At 46.1% G+C, this 14834-nt stretch overlaps 1 protein-coding gene and 1 non-coding gene across 9 annotated transcripts in view; one reads left to right on the forward strand and one right to left on the reverse strand.

Moving 5' to 3' along the window:
• Nucleotides 1-14834, reverse strand: part of PBX1 (PBX homeobox 1) — a 335848-nt gene that overhangs the window by 105940 nt on the left and 215074 nt on the right. The gene's annotated exons all lie outside the window — the stretch shown is intronic.
• On the forward strand, nucleotides 28-99 carry TRNAC-GCA (transfer RNA cysteine (anticodon GCA)). The gene has a single exon. It is a non-coding gene; the product is annotated as a tRNA-Cys (tRNA).

Here is a 14834-nt window from a genome sequence, read left to right on the forward strand (position 1 = left end):
GGTCCAGTTACAGTTTAGACCAGAGTTTCCCTGGTGGCTCAGAGGTAAAAGTATCTGCCTGCAATGCAGGAGACCTGGGTTCGATCCCCGGGTTGGGAAGATCCCCTAGAGAAGGAAATGGCAACCCACTCCAGTATTCTTGCCTGGAGAATCCCATGGATGGAGAAGCCTGGGGACCCCAGTCCATGGGGTCACAAAGAGTTGGACACAACTGAGCGACTTTACTTTCACTTTCTTTATCTTCTGGTAGAGGCTCTTTCCCTCTGTCACCTCTTCCACCCCACTTCAAAAATCTGTCAAATCAGCCTGAAAATGCTAAGCACACAAATCTACACTGTCATTAAGCTAGAGCCTTAGAACCCACAGCCTGGCATGTCCCCAGCAAGCCAACATTATCCACGACGAAGGCTCTGGGTGTTGGGAAGGCCTGGCATGTGACTGGTACCTGGGGAAGAATTCCTGGGAGGGCTGACAGTGGCCCCCAGGGAAGGGGCTATGCATACCGTGTTACCCAAAGGAGCCCTCTGAGGAACGAACGCTCAGTTCACTAAAACAAATCACTAACTGAGCATCTCGAAGGAGCTGGGAATGGAGTGGATGCTGAGATTTCCAAGAAGCCCAGGGTTAGACTCCTCCAGTCCCTTCAGTGTGAGCACATCAAGTTGTCAGAGTAGGTGGAAAGCAAGCAGAAATCCCAGGGGACACATACCCTCTAATCCTTCCTCTAGTTTCTTTCATTTCCCACAAGCATAACTGCACTCTCAAATCATAAATTCCAAGCTTCTGCTGCAAAATAACTATGACATATTTTGATTCTTCTGAACCCAAAGGTGGGACCAAAATCTGATGTCAGTGGTTTGAAACTTAAGGTATTGTGTCCTGATATTTTCCAGTACCAACCTTCTCGTTTGTTTGATGAAAAAGGTGTTTTGTGCATTTTGCAAAGAGTCTGTCTATCCAACAAATGGAAATGACTGACAATTTGATTTCTTGAATTTTACAAGCCAGCCTGAGAGATGGTTGCCAGTCAGAGTTTCTGGTGAGCCTGGGAGAACCAGTGACCACCTTAGTGGGGACCATCCAGTGCAGGCAGCGATCTCTGAGGCCGCTCAGATGAGAAGTCCAAGTTCCTGGAGTCTTCAAGTGTGAAAGCCATGCTTAGACTGTCTGTGTTCCAGCTCTTGAGACGCTCAGGGACATCAAGGCTGGGATCTGTGGGTCTAGGGTTCCTTATGGCATCACCAGGTCTTTAGACATAAAGATAAGATGTCTTCTAGCCCTTTCCACCTTCCTTGGTTTGTTAGGCAGGTAAACCAAGCAACAGGACTTGAGGGCTTTAGTCAGTCAACAGCAAGAAGCACTGTATCCTGCAAATATTCACGAGCATCTCTTATAGTGCCAAGCACGGTGCTGAACTGCAAAATAAACTGTGGTCCAGAAAAGACCTTAAGGATACATTCATGTCTTCATGTTTACCCACCACTACTATGTTCAGGGCTTTGTGAAAAGTTTTAGGGCAGAAGGTAAACATAAAAATATATGCCACTCTTGAGATGGTTTTAGAGTTTTTGTTGTTGTTGTTTATATTTGGGGGTTTTCTTTAGAGAAACGTACCATACTTTTTCTTGTCGTCTCTCTTTCTGAGCCAGGTTGCCGTGGCTCTGGTCACATGCATTTTCTACTTCCCAGGAAACACTCGGGCACGGATCCCAATCACACGTCCCCTGCTTGGCACATGGAGCCTCCTAGGCCAGCTGGCAGAGAGCAGGCTCATGTGCTGGGCAGCAGACTCCTGCCTTCCTGGATGGGCGCCGGCTGCCCGGGTGAGGGGGCATTGGTCCTTAGTAACTTTAGCTTGGACTGCTGCTGGGAGACACCCTTGGCTTCAAGAATGGCTGCGGAAGTTGGGAGGGGGGTGTGACATCACCACAGCCTTGGCCTGGACTACCATGCTTGGAGGTGTGAGAGAAGAACAGCTCCCGGGGAGGGCCAACGCGGGGTGCGAGAAGCCAGGACGGCACCTGGTAGCCAGCGATGCAAGCAACGGTTTCCTACTCAGTTGTGTATAAAATGTGTGAGAAATTGAGAGCCACTGGTTGGCAGCTTGCTGTGCAATCCCAGAGATGCAAGCTTCTCTCTACAATGGTAGTTTCTCAAGGAAGTGACACCATGGGGAAAGCAAGAGAGCTTCTCACCATTCTCTTGGATTCAGATGATAACATCAATTAGGCACCTAGCACATTGCTGGCAAGTGCTAATTCTTGACAGATTTCCTCTCCCATCAGAATTCAGCATCCTCCCAAAGGGCAAGGATGGGCCTCAGCCCTCTTCCGTGAGCTCGACAACATGGCAGGAAGGAAGAACACGGGTACAGAGCAGAGTCCGAGGCTCCCGCTGCACGGCCTTGCCTTCCTTAAGCTCAGTTTCTTTATCACCTGACGGTAAATAATATCAACCACAGCTTGACTCTCATTAAAGGATTAAATAGGTTTATTTTTACAAAAGCACATGTCTGTGCTTGGTAACTGGTTAGCTTTCAATAGTCGGTTAAATCTACATCAATCCCATTGATAAAGGTCCCTTTGGGAAGAATAAGAAAGCAAGACAGATTCTGAGTTAAGAGTTTGTTTTTTATATGAAAGAAATCAGCAAGGCGGAAGGAACCAGGCTAAGTCAGTGAGTACACACACACACCAGGCTAAGTCAGTGAGTATACAGACACACACACACACACCAGGTTAAGTCAATGAATACACACACACACACACACATACACCCACACCAGGCTAAGTCAGTGAGTATACAGACACACACCCATACAGCAGGCTAAGTCAGTGAGTACACACACACACCAGGTTAAGTCAGTGAGTACACAGACACACACACACACACACCAGGCTAAGTCAGTGAGTACACAGACACACACACACACACCAGGCTAAGTCAGTGAGTACACACATACACACACAAACCAGGCTAAATTAGTGAGTATACAGACACACACACGCACCAGGCTAAGTCGATGAGTATACACACACACACACCCACAGCAGGCTCTATCAGTTAGTATAGATACATATACCCACAGCAGGCTAAGTCAGTGAGTACACACACACACCCTGCTACCTCACTGTGCTGCGCTTCTAGGCAAACTCAGACTGACACCATCAAGCCCAGGAAATCGATTCTCAGCTCAAAGAATGAATATCAAAATGTCTTCTTTTTTCACCCTTTTCCCCCTCTTTATGCACCTTTCTTGCTGTTCTTCTCCCAAGCACGATAAGAACCCTACTTCCTCTGAAGCCCAATATGTTCCCTGTTTATGAGAGCCCCCGGCTCCAATCTTCCTTAGCCAGAAAGCATGCTGACCTGGCAGAGCTCACTGGAAGATGCAGTCCTTCTGGAAGGCTGAAAAGACCCTTCGGGGAGCTGCTCAGCTCTGAGGCAATCTCACCTTATGTCAGACAAGCTAGCCTGGAAATCCTCTTTAATGGCTGCTTTCAAGTTTCCATTAAAAAGTAAATACATTATAACCAGAAGGGAATAGCAACTCTAGTCACGATGGAGGTTTGAGGAAGTGTATTTCAGTTTTGACTCTTGGGTGGGATGCAGACCTCATGTCATCCTTTTCTGCTGGGACATAGAGAAACCCCACACTCAAAATATTAAAAGATAATTGGATACTAGTATGTTTGTGTGATGTGTGATCTTAACTTCTTGACATCATTCCACTGTGTCAGGACAGAGAATGCTCTTCCGGCTCCTAGTGACTAGCAAAATTTTCTTGTGCATATTTCCAAGCTCCATTACAGCAGGACTATTTTTTTCCTCCAACCTTCCAAATGATTTCATCAGAACTAAATTTTAAATAAAGAGCATTTTGTTCCCACAAAAATGTTTCCAGTTTTGAAAATCACAGAATAATTCAGTGGCAGGATTCCTAATACACTATACTGTTGATCTTGAGGGGGCCTTACCAAAGATAGCGATAACTTAGTCTTAACTCACTCTGAGATTATTTCCATTTCCACAAATTACAGAACACATATGCTATGATTAACAGTCCACCTTCATCCTGCAAGAGGAGGCTTACTATCTAACAGGAGAGAAAGGATGCCTCTGCCAGATGACAGCCACAGAGGTGTCTGACCAAGGACAGACAGGGACGACATCGCAGTCGGCAAACAGCGAGCTCCACCAGGGTCAGACACAGGGTCCAGAACCAGGAAACGAGCGCAACACTCGGACTGGCTCCATCCCTTTGGCCTCTTTTACTTGGTCCTTCCACTTCTCCCTCCATTAGGAACACAATGCCTTGGAATCTATCAGAGGATGGGAAGGACTCACTGAATCTCAGGACCACCATATGACTTCAACTGACACTGATAATAAGATCATTCCAAGTAAATGTGTGTATTAACTATGCTAATATTTACACTGAGACATGAGGTGTGATGGGGGCATGTGTCTCTCTCCTATATGGGACATAGGAGAGGAAACAGCTTAAGAAAGGGCCTGACAGAGAGTTTCAGTGCAAAGTTGAAGAAAAAGGATGATCTTTTGGTTTCTTCCAACCATCCCTTTCCATGGACACAGAACACTGATTTTTGGTTAAGTCATGGTTATAGGAGGAAACATACTTCCCAGCTTTCCTTGCAGCTAAATGTGGTCATATCTCCAGAGACAAAATTCTGGTTAGTGATAGATGAATGGAAATAAGATATAAAACTCTATCCTTAAAGAAGGAATGTCTTTCTTTCCCCTCTCTCCTTTCTTTTTGCTAGTTGGAACATGGATATAAGGGCTGGGGCTCTGGCAGCTACTCTGCACCATGAGTTGACCTGGGGAATATAAGCCACAGCAGGGAGAAAAACCAGATAGAAGTCCTCATATCCTAGAGACCAGCCTGGGTCACCTTCAGGCTATATGAAAGTAAGAGAGAAATAAACTTGCATTTTGTTTAAGCCAATTTATCTTGGGATTTGGGGAGGTTTTTGTTTTGTTTTATTTGTGTTTGGCAGCCTAACCAAGCTAGGCTAATATATTCTTAAAAAAAGAAAGAATGAACTCTAGAAGGCAGAGTGATTTCATGCTGGGTAGAGTGTTACAGAGAAAATTAGAAAGAGGCAGGTTTAATAACCAGAGGCAAGTCACAGAAACACCTGAATAGCCACTGGAGAGAATTTCTTCATACAAAAAAAAAAAAAAAAAAAAAAAGAAAAGAAAAGGTTTAGAACAGATAGAAAAAGGCTTGATTATGAGACGGGTCTCTCTTGGGTGCCACGTAGGCTCTTAGCAGAAGTGAGAGACCTGGGCAGTCTGGAGTGAGGGAGCATGGCAACTACAGGTCTCCTGGTCAGGGTGCTGGGTGGCCTGGGGGAGTATAGCTCAAACCAGGAGGGAGAGGTGGGTGGTGAGGGCTGCCTGCGTGTGCAAAGTAGCCAAGAGCGCTCTTCTGCCTCTGTGATGAAGGAAGCGAAGAGACTCAGTCTTGAACAGAAGAAAGCTAAGACAGGCTAAACTGTCATCCTGGAGCTAAAGATAAGAGAAGGAGCAATATGTGAGACCAAGTTCTAATAGATGACTGTAGGCTGTTGGAACTTACCCACCTGTATACAGCTTGTATTTGTGTATTTCCTTACACTATAGTACAACAATGTTTGTACTCTCATTGGCCCGTTAGATCTGCCAGTTCCAGAGGAGTGGAAGAGGGACATAGGAGAAGAGAAAACCTCAGCATGACCCATTTAAAGAAGAAATCACCTCCACTCACTTTAGTGGTAGCAGAAATTCCCCAGCAGAAGGACACTGGGTCGATTTCTGGGCACCCCAGGTCCATTCCAAACACCTGCCAATTGGCTTTCCTTTTTCCATGAGCACAAACACCACCTGTGACCCCGGACCATCACCTCATAAACGCACACAAGCTCAGTCAGGGTCCTTCCGGGAAAACATGTGGGTAATCCATCACCACTCGTTACAAAAACCACCCCAAGCACAGGTCTTGGTACTGAGTCACCAGAGTCATTCTCAGACACCGGGGGCTGCAGAATCTGCCGGCAAAAAGGCAGCAGGAGAGGCAAGAGGTTTTTGCTGCTGTTCAAACGTTCCTGAGTTTGGGCCTCAGAAAGCATTAAGTCTTTGACTGAGAGAAGGCTGGATGGGAGGACAGGATGCTTGCTGTGTCTACAGTCTCATCCTGGGCAAGAGAATGAAGATGCTGAACAAGAAGTGCTGGTGGAATGAGGGCAGGGCATTGAGACGATGGGCTCCAGGTTGCAAAACCCACCTTCAATCACTACCAGTCCTGTCTCAGCATAAAAGGGAAACATCTCAGGGGGACCAAGAGAGGCCTTGGCTTGTGATGTTTCTGCTTCAGGTAAGAATCCATGGAGCCATCATTTCCAGTCCTTCCCATCTCAGCACCTGTGCCTTTCCTTAGGGAATGAGCTGCACGGTGGCTCTGAGCTCCCAGGCTGTGCTCCACAGTGTCCCCTCTTCCCAGTAGAGTCCATGTGGCTGAAATCTTAAAAACATAAACACCTGTCCATCAAATAGGCTTAACTTTTCTCGAACTTGAGTGCAAGCATTCAGATTCCACCCTGAAAAGGGCTTCTCAAATGCCGATTCAAGTTTCCAGGGGGACATCTTAAAGGAGAAGTAGATTTCAAGTAAATGATTGCAACTTATCGAAAATAATGTGCTACTTAGCGTCTGCAGCACACATCCTGGCAGGCAGAAAGGGGAAGCAGCACTGGAGCAGATGGGAGCGATTAGGCTCTGATTTTCAGTCGGGCTTTTGCTTGTCGGTATTGCCTCTGCTTGTGTTTACATCCTGGTAAAACCAGGACATTTGGGAGAGGGGAGAGAAGGTTTCCCTGGACCATTCCTTCTTTCTGTGTGCCAGAGATAGAGCCCCCCCCCCCCATACCCCACCAAGAACTCTCACACAGAAGGTGCCCTGCCCTGTGGGGAGGTAAGGTGGTCATCACAACTATCCTCATCAAAAAGCATTTAGCTCCATGAGGCGCTCACTAAATACATCAATGGTTGACAGAGAGACAGATGATGGGGATCTTAATTTTCCTTTAAAGATCTGCCTCCCTGAGGCTGGGCCTTATTTACTGTGATTCTTACTATATTTATCTGAAGAGGTATCTTGTTTCCTCCTCCACTGAATGAGCTGACATCTCTCCGACCCACAAAATATCTCTCAACTGTTCCACCAGGCAGATGTTAGCATGGCCCTTTCTCAGGCCCCTTGGTGATGGTACATCACTGGCAAATTGCATCTGTTTTGCTGAGGACACTGCTGCAGAGGGCTGACTGCTCAGTAAGTCGCAGCAGGACAGAGAGGAGACCCCGGCTATCCCGTTTATTGGAACCCTCACAGGGGCTCATGTTCTTTGGGGTAACAGACACAGAGTAATCTCAGAAGCCAACTTTGCTTTTTTCTTTCCAGGCTGCTTGCTTTCCAGTGGCACTCTGACTGTGCCAGACTAGTCATGTCCACTTATGTTTAGTGACAGCCTTACAGCTCCGTCAAAATAAAAATCTCTTAGCCTGCACAAAGTGTTGCTGGCCTGCACAATTTCACCAACACTGCCACCCCGACAAGGACCCAGGATGGTCTCTTGGTCAAGCAGTCACTCAACAAACATATGCTGAGTATCTACTCTCTACTGGATCCTATTTCAGCTGGGGAGACTCGACCAGAAATAAGAGAAGTCTGCAGACTGGTGGGAGAAAGAGAAGCATCAGCTGATAATAGAATCAAAGTGATCAAATAGGTGTGTGTATAAATGCATGGGAGATGTGGAAACAGGATATTTTCTTGTGTGAGAATGAAACTTTGCAAAGCAACTTGCCTAAAATAAGCTCATTTGCTTATATTCTCACCTGAACACTATGGGATATCATTACCCCTTTATTCAGATGGGGGAATGGACGCACAAGGGACTCAGAAGGGCACACAACTGGTTATGCAGTGGACTCACATCCAGGGCCTTCTCTCTGCATCACAACAACCTCCAGTCTTAGCCAAGCTTAGGAGGCAAGTGAGGGCCAGTGCCCTGAATAAAGTACGGGGCTGACCCAGGACTCTAGGGCCGGAATTAATAGCTGGCAATTTTCACAGGTTGAAGGCCAACGTGAACTTTCATGCTGCCTATTGCAGAATCTCATTTCTCTGTTCTCCTGAACAAGAGTAACAACTCACAACACACACATGGTTTTCCCAACTTCAATGCACTCTTTGCTTACTACTTACTATGTCTTAAAGTAAACTGAAAAGTCACAGAATTGTTTACATACCAAAAAATGAGTTTGCAGTTGCACAAACTTTTTTAAGCCAAATTTGTTTTCACTTCTTGTGGCAAGAGATGTGGAAGTGAGATTGAAGTTGCTGTGCTGTTGGTCTGTCTGGTATTGTATGACATGGGTTCCTGGCACATGGCCTTGGCTTTAAGGTTTGACATCACACCCTCCAGTTCCAGGTTCTCTTCCCAGTTTGCAAAGCAGAACCATGAGGCCACCTCTCTGCCTTCATGCTACCTAAAGACACTTAGGCTTATGGGAAAATGAGGAGACAGGTGCTTTCATGTCCTCCAATGAAACAGTGCTGAGCACTTACATCACGATGGTTACATTCTTCTCTCCATTTTTGAGATTCGACAGGTCATCTAAGTCTTGTCTACAATCTGGGGTATGAATGTGGCATAAAAACAGAATTAAAATGTAAAAAAAATTGCTAAATGTGTATACATATATATGGACATTTATATATTTTTATATATTCCTTTTGTCTAGAAAAATTTTTTGAGGTATGGAATTATTCTCAGCCTTTCATCCTCATCTTCAAACATTATATCAAACTGTGATGGTATCATGGCCACACAGGGAAAACAACTAGCTAATTTAACAATTCAGTATACCAAAGCAAGTTATGTATATACAGTTTTCTTTCCTCTTCTAGAGAGGATACCGAGAAGCCAACTTTGGTTTCTGGAACCCTAAGGAAGGTTCTGTGACCTTAGGGCACCATCATTTGCATTATTTTGGCATTTCTTAACTATGCCTGTGAAAGTTGTTTTTTTAAAACAGGGGGTGAGTTGCAGTGGCACGTGAAAGTGGTCGATATAAGTCTTATATATTAAAATTACTACTTATTGCTGTTGCTGCTGCTGCTAAGTCGCTTCAGTCATGTCTGACTCTGTGCGACCCCATAGATGGCAGCCCACCAGGCTCTGCCGTCCCTGGGATTCTCCAGGCAAGAACACTGGAGTGGGTTACCATTTCCTTCTCCAATGCATGAAAATGAAAAGTGAAAGTGAAGTCGCTCAGTCGTGTCCGACTCTTAGCGACCCCATGGACTGCAGCCTACCAGGCTCCTCCATCCTTGGGATTTTCCAGGCAAGAGTACTGGAGTGGGGTGCCATTGCCTTCTCCGCTATTTATTGCTAGCTGCCGCCTAATGGCTATGCAGGTGTGGGTGGGTGGATCCACACTGTTACACTTTTAAATTCCCTTTTGTTTTGCTGCCCAAACCTAGCTAATTTGGCTGCTGGTCTTAAAACTCAGGCTGGAAGCAACACATGTAAGATGAGACAGTTGCCCAGCCTTTAAGTGACAGAGATGGAAAGAAATATGAACAGAATAAAAAACAGAGGTCTTCTTAATTGCTCTCTGCCTTACTGCTATTTGAGCAGCTCTCTGTTTGGAAAGACCCTAGACTCTCAAAGGGCTTCCCAGGTGGCTAAGTGGTAAAGAATCCTGACAAGCAGGGGACATGTGTCCGATCTCTGGGTCTGGAAGATCCCCTGGAGAAGGAAATGGCAACCCACTCTGGTATTCTTGCCTGGGAAATCCCATGGACTGAGGTGCCTGGCGGGCTACAGTCTGCCAGGTTGCAAACAGTCAGACACAACTTAGCGATTAAGCAACAACCACAACATAAGACTCTCAAAAGTCATCAGTCTGTGCTTAGGTCCCATGAGAAAATGCTCACAGCCAGCTCTGTGGTCAGAGGCAGAATCACTGGGATGCAGCATCACTCTTTATTTCTTCACTCTGAAATAATCCTGAGATTATCTCAAAGATGCTATGGTGAATTTCAAGGTACGGCTTCCCTGGACAATTATTCTCTCGATAGCCAAGCATTTACTCAGTTCATGCAGAGAAGAGGAAAGAACTCCATCACTTGCCCCTCCATTATCTGAATGACAGCACCCATACTCTCTCCTACACACTGGGAACAGGAACGTACAACCCTGGCATCACATGTAGATACCCCATCGTCTACTTTAACTGAGATTTAGAAGTTCAAGCCGTACACACAGTGATGGTGTATTAAGGGCACAGGTTTATCATCCTGTAAAATTAAAGAAGAGAAAGTTAATTGGTGCATGTCAAAGAAAGCTTTCATGGATGAAATTAGACTTAAAACCTTGCAATGGCTTTGTTTCATGTAGGACAATCCTCTGTGTGGTTCCTTCTGGATTTTTCCTAGGCGTAGAAATTCAGTTCCAAAGAAAAAGAAATCTCCCAAGGGGGAACAATTTAACTATTTGGAGAATGTGTTGATCTTTAAAAGACACTGATTTCCCTAGTAAAGGGAGAGAGAGAGGAGAGTTTAAGGGATGTGAGTGGGGGGTGGGGAGAGAAAGAAAATAGTGGAGAAAAAAAAGCAGAAGACAAGAGGAAGATAAAATAACCCTCAAGTTTTTTGTGGATCAAGAATTACCCTGGGAAGTCCCTGGCGGTCCCTTGGTTAGGACTCTGCAGTTTCACTGCCAAGGGCGGGGGTTCGATCCCTGGTTGGTCGAGCAACTAAGATCCTTCAAGCAAAGAAAAAAAAGCATTACACAGACCAGATGCTCAGTGGTTAGGACATAATACAGAGGCCCTTCCTTCTAAATCACATGTCACAGCATCCTTCCTAACAAGATACTTGGATTTGCAGTGTGCTGCCTTTAGCTGGCTGTGCCCTTTACATCAAAAGAACGGACACCCGTCTGTGTCCCTGGGGCTTCAGAGTCTCTGCTTCCCGGAAAGAACAGTAGGAAAGGTACGAGAAGGAATACACATGCAGTGAGCTATGATAAATAGCTAACAATTTATATTTACATTCATTCTTGGGCAGAACCCTTTTTTACTGCAATATATTAATTAGGTTATTTATTCATTAAATCAAAAGCACCTTTCTCTGAGTGCTCAGCACATGCCAGGCAGCACTATGTGTACTGGGGACACAGAAATAAAAAAAACAAAATGCCTGCCTAAAGGAATGAATGGTTTCAAGGAGAAAATGGAGAAATAAACAGAGTTTTAAAATGCCCTGGTGTAGAGGACGTTTACCCTCCAAAAGGCCTCTGCTTGTGATATGATCACAGCTAAGTGTGCTGATATTCATCCTGATTTCCTTACTCCAGCTAAGGCTGTCACATATTCAAATACACAAACAGACACCAACATATGCTGGCACAGAGGTGGACCAAGGCCAGGGACCAGGTGCTCCCGTTCACCTGTAACCGTTTCAGCCTCACCACAGCCCCACGTGGATAAATGCATCAACCACTTGCAGGACTTAAACACTCAAGAGCCACTGTTAAGCAGAACCTCAGCTCTGCGTCCCAGGACAGGACACCCCACCCTCTCTCCCTGGAGAGCTGCTTCAGTGAACAGGCGGGTGGGGGAATTCTGAGAGTGCAGCCAGCATCCATCATGCCAGCAACCCCTGGCGGGCGATCTTAACAAATGCACTTCCTCCTCCGGGAAGAATCGGGGCTTCGTAGCCTGCACCCAAGCCACAAGCTGCACATCAGACCAGAGATGGGCTGGGAGGGAGGGGCAAAGGTGGTTTTAAGGCTTTTGTGGCTTTGAAGAAAAGGTCTCTGAATGTGAGAGAGCATTCAAATGGTCTCTGCAGGCATCCTGGCCCTGTGGTTGGGCGCTCTTGGGTCTGTGGCCGTTGAGTTCACCACAGGCTCAACTTCTTCCCAGCGTATTCCTCTGTCATTTAGCCCTCGAGACACCCGCACAGCTGGGGTGGCTTTGCAAACCTCACCAGCACGTGAAAAGTCTGGGGCAGTGATCTTTCTCACTTGATCTTCGACAGGGCGTCCTGGACGCAAAAGTCAGACTCTCAAAATCTTAACTCGTTTCTTCTGGTACCAGAGAAGAAAAGTAAATATTTAACCACAGGCACAGAGGTTGAAGGAGCAGCAGCTATAATCAAGACTCAGCTTCTCACCCCTCCCTGAGCTGAGGTGAAGATCCCCCACGCCTCTATGCAAGCTTACCCAGGGCAGTGAAACCCAGGCTCCAACCAGCAATAATTCCACATATAAACAACTCTTGCTCGGCATGAAGCACACACCAGACGGTAATCAGCTTATCTAATAGAACAGGCCTCTTTTCCTAACGTGGAGGAGGATTAGCAGGCTTGAATTACAGCCGTGAAGTGTAATCAAGCTCTGATCGACACTGGCAAAGGATACTGTATATTCCTGCTGGGCCATGGGTTGTTGGCGCGATGTGGTGTACCTACAGGGGATGGACAGGAAACGCTTGTGATGGTAATGACTCTGGGAGACAGCAACTGAGCAACGGGGGAAAGCAAGTGTTATGGGAGAAAAATTAGATTATAGCTGGTGCCCACGTCCTCCCTGTACTCCTTCCAGCCTTTGGAAGCTTTTAAAGTGACTGCATTTGAAAAGATTTTGCAGGTCCATTAAGAATATACTATCCCCCTAAATCATAACTACGGGTGAACTCTACCCTTGCTTGGCCACAGAAGATACTTCATTGGTGTCTGTGACACAGATCCCACTGTCTCTAACCACAGCGAGGGCTATGGTGTAGCAGTGCTGTGAACATCCTGTGATCCAGGTATGGGAATGGAGCGGGGAATATGGCTGACATGGAAATCACAAAGGAATTCGTACTGGGCCTCAGAAATCCCCTGATCGCTCGTTGGTAAAGAACCCGCTTGCAATGCAGAAGACCCCGATTCACTTCCTGGGTCGGGAAGATCTGCTGGAGAAGGGACAGGCTACCCACTCCAGTGTTCTTGGGCTTCCCTTGTGGCTCAGCTGGTAAAGAATCCACCTGCAGTTCGATCCCTGGGTTGGGAAGATACCCTGGAGAAGGGAAAGGCTACCCACTCCAGTATTCTGGCCTGGAAAATTCCATGGACTGTATAGCTCATGGAGTTGCAAAAGAGCTGGATGCAACTGAGCGACTTTCACTTCACTTTTCAGAAATCCAAGAAAATGATTTAAGAATCCCATCCTCACTTTGAAGATGCCAAACCAACCCAAACCAACTAGCAGCTGCCTTTTCTATCCCCCACCAAGGAGACATCTCATCTCACTTGGGAGGCCAGCATTTAATGACAGGCTTATGAAAAGGTCATCTTTATTTAGTAAATTCCATGATAGGAGAAAAAAAAATTCTGAATTTTTTGAAGCTTCCCAAAGGACCCTTATATCCTATCTAAAAAGGAAAACATCTTACCCTAAGTCTGTTTTCTCTCACTCTGCCCATTTCTTGGTGATGAACTTTCCTTCACATCCTCTTACAGCAGCTCTCTAAGTAAAACAGTTCAAAAGGCCAGTGGCCTTCTCTTCTAAAAATAATCACAGCCTCCTTTGTAATTTCTCATCTATCTTGACATCTAGTCTTTTTCCCTATTCATGTGTCTTAAAGATCAAAGAATCCAAAGTGGACATAACATTTTAGGAAATTGCTTCCACTAGTGTGAGGAGTGAGTGTGTGACGTTGCTCAGTAGTGTTCGACTCTTTGCGACCCCATAGACTGTAGCCTGCCAGGCTCCTCTCTCCATAGAATTCTACAGGCCAGAATATGGAGGGGGTGAGAATTCCCTTCTCGAACCCAGGTCTCTCATATTGCAGGTGGATTCTTTACCGCCTGAGCCACCAGGAATACTGGAGTGGGTAGCCTATCTCTTCTCCAGCAGACCTTCCTGAACAGAAATCAAACTAGGGTCTCCTGCATTGCAGGTGGATTCTATACAAGCTGAGCTAGCATGAGGGATGCCAGGAAAATGACTTCCTGACTTTCCTGCATCCTGGCCCTCCCTCTCAAGAAGGATCCACTGCATCCTGCTCACCTTTGCCCCTTCCCCTAGGGGTCCCTGCCAGACTTGCTTCCCCCCAGTACAGTCTCACCTCTAATTCTCTCCAACACCAAATTCTTTCTGATACACTTACAGTAGGTGTCTCACGGTAACATGAGTGCCCTTGGAGAGAATCCACAGGTGAGGAAGGAAGGAGCCATGACCAGCAAGGTGGGAGGTAAAATGATGTGCATGGACCGCCTGTCCTACCAGTCCCATCCCATCCCTCACCGCCTTACCCCTTAAGATACGCAGCCCCCTAAACCCTCTTCATCCATAATCACAGCATGGAAACCTCATAGCAGAGCCTTTTAACTCTATGGTCTCTTGACATGAAATTGTGAAGCCCAAACTGTCAGACACTACAACGATTAATAAGTGCGTGAAACTGTTTAAAACAATCGGACAGACTACAGTATAATCACCAGTGCACATAAGATACACGTGTGTCTATAAGCAAGCACTGAGCTGAGTGGGTCCCCCAGTTCTATCAGGGTACAATCCATCCACTGGAAGTAGAAGATAAGAGAGAGCATTGGTTCAAGGGCTGTGTGAGGTAACTGTATTTAAGAGCTGGATCAAGGAAGGCAGAGCTCTATTCAATGAGTGACATGTGCTGAAGATCCTCTGAGCACTAAAAATTCACTCCAAGGTGCAACCAAAAATAATTCTAGGATTCAAAACTGTGCCGCCAAC

This window comes from Bubalus kerabau, chromosome 6 (assembly GCF_029407905.1).
Source record: "Bubalus kerabau isolate K-KA32 ecotype Philippines breed swamp buffalo chromosome 6, PCC_UOA_SB_1v2, whole genome shotgun sequence".
NCBI classification, from domain to species: domain Eukaryota; kingdom Metazoa; phylum Chordata; class Mammalia; order Artiodactyla; family Bovidae; genus Bubalus; species Bubalus kerabau.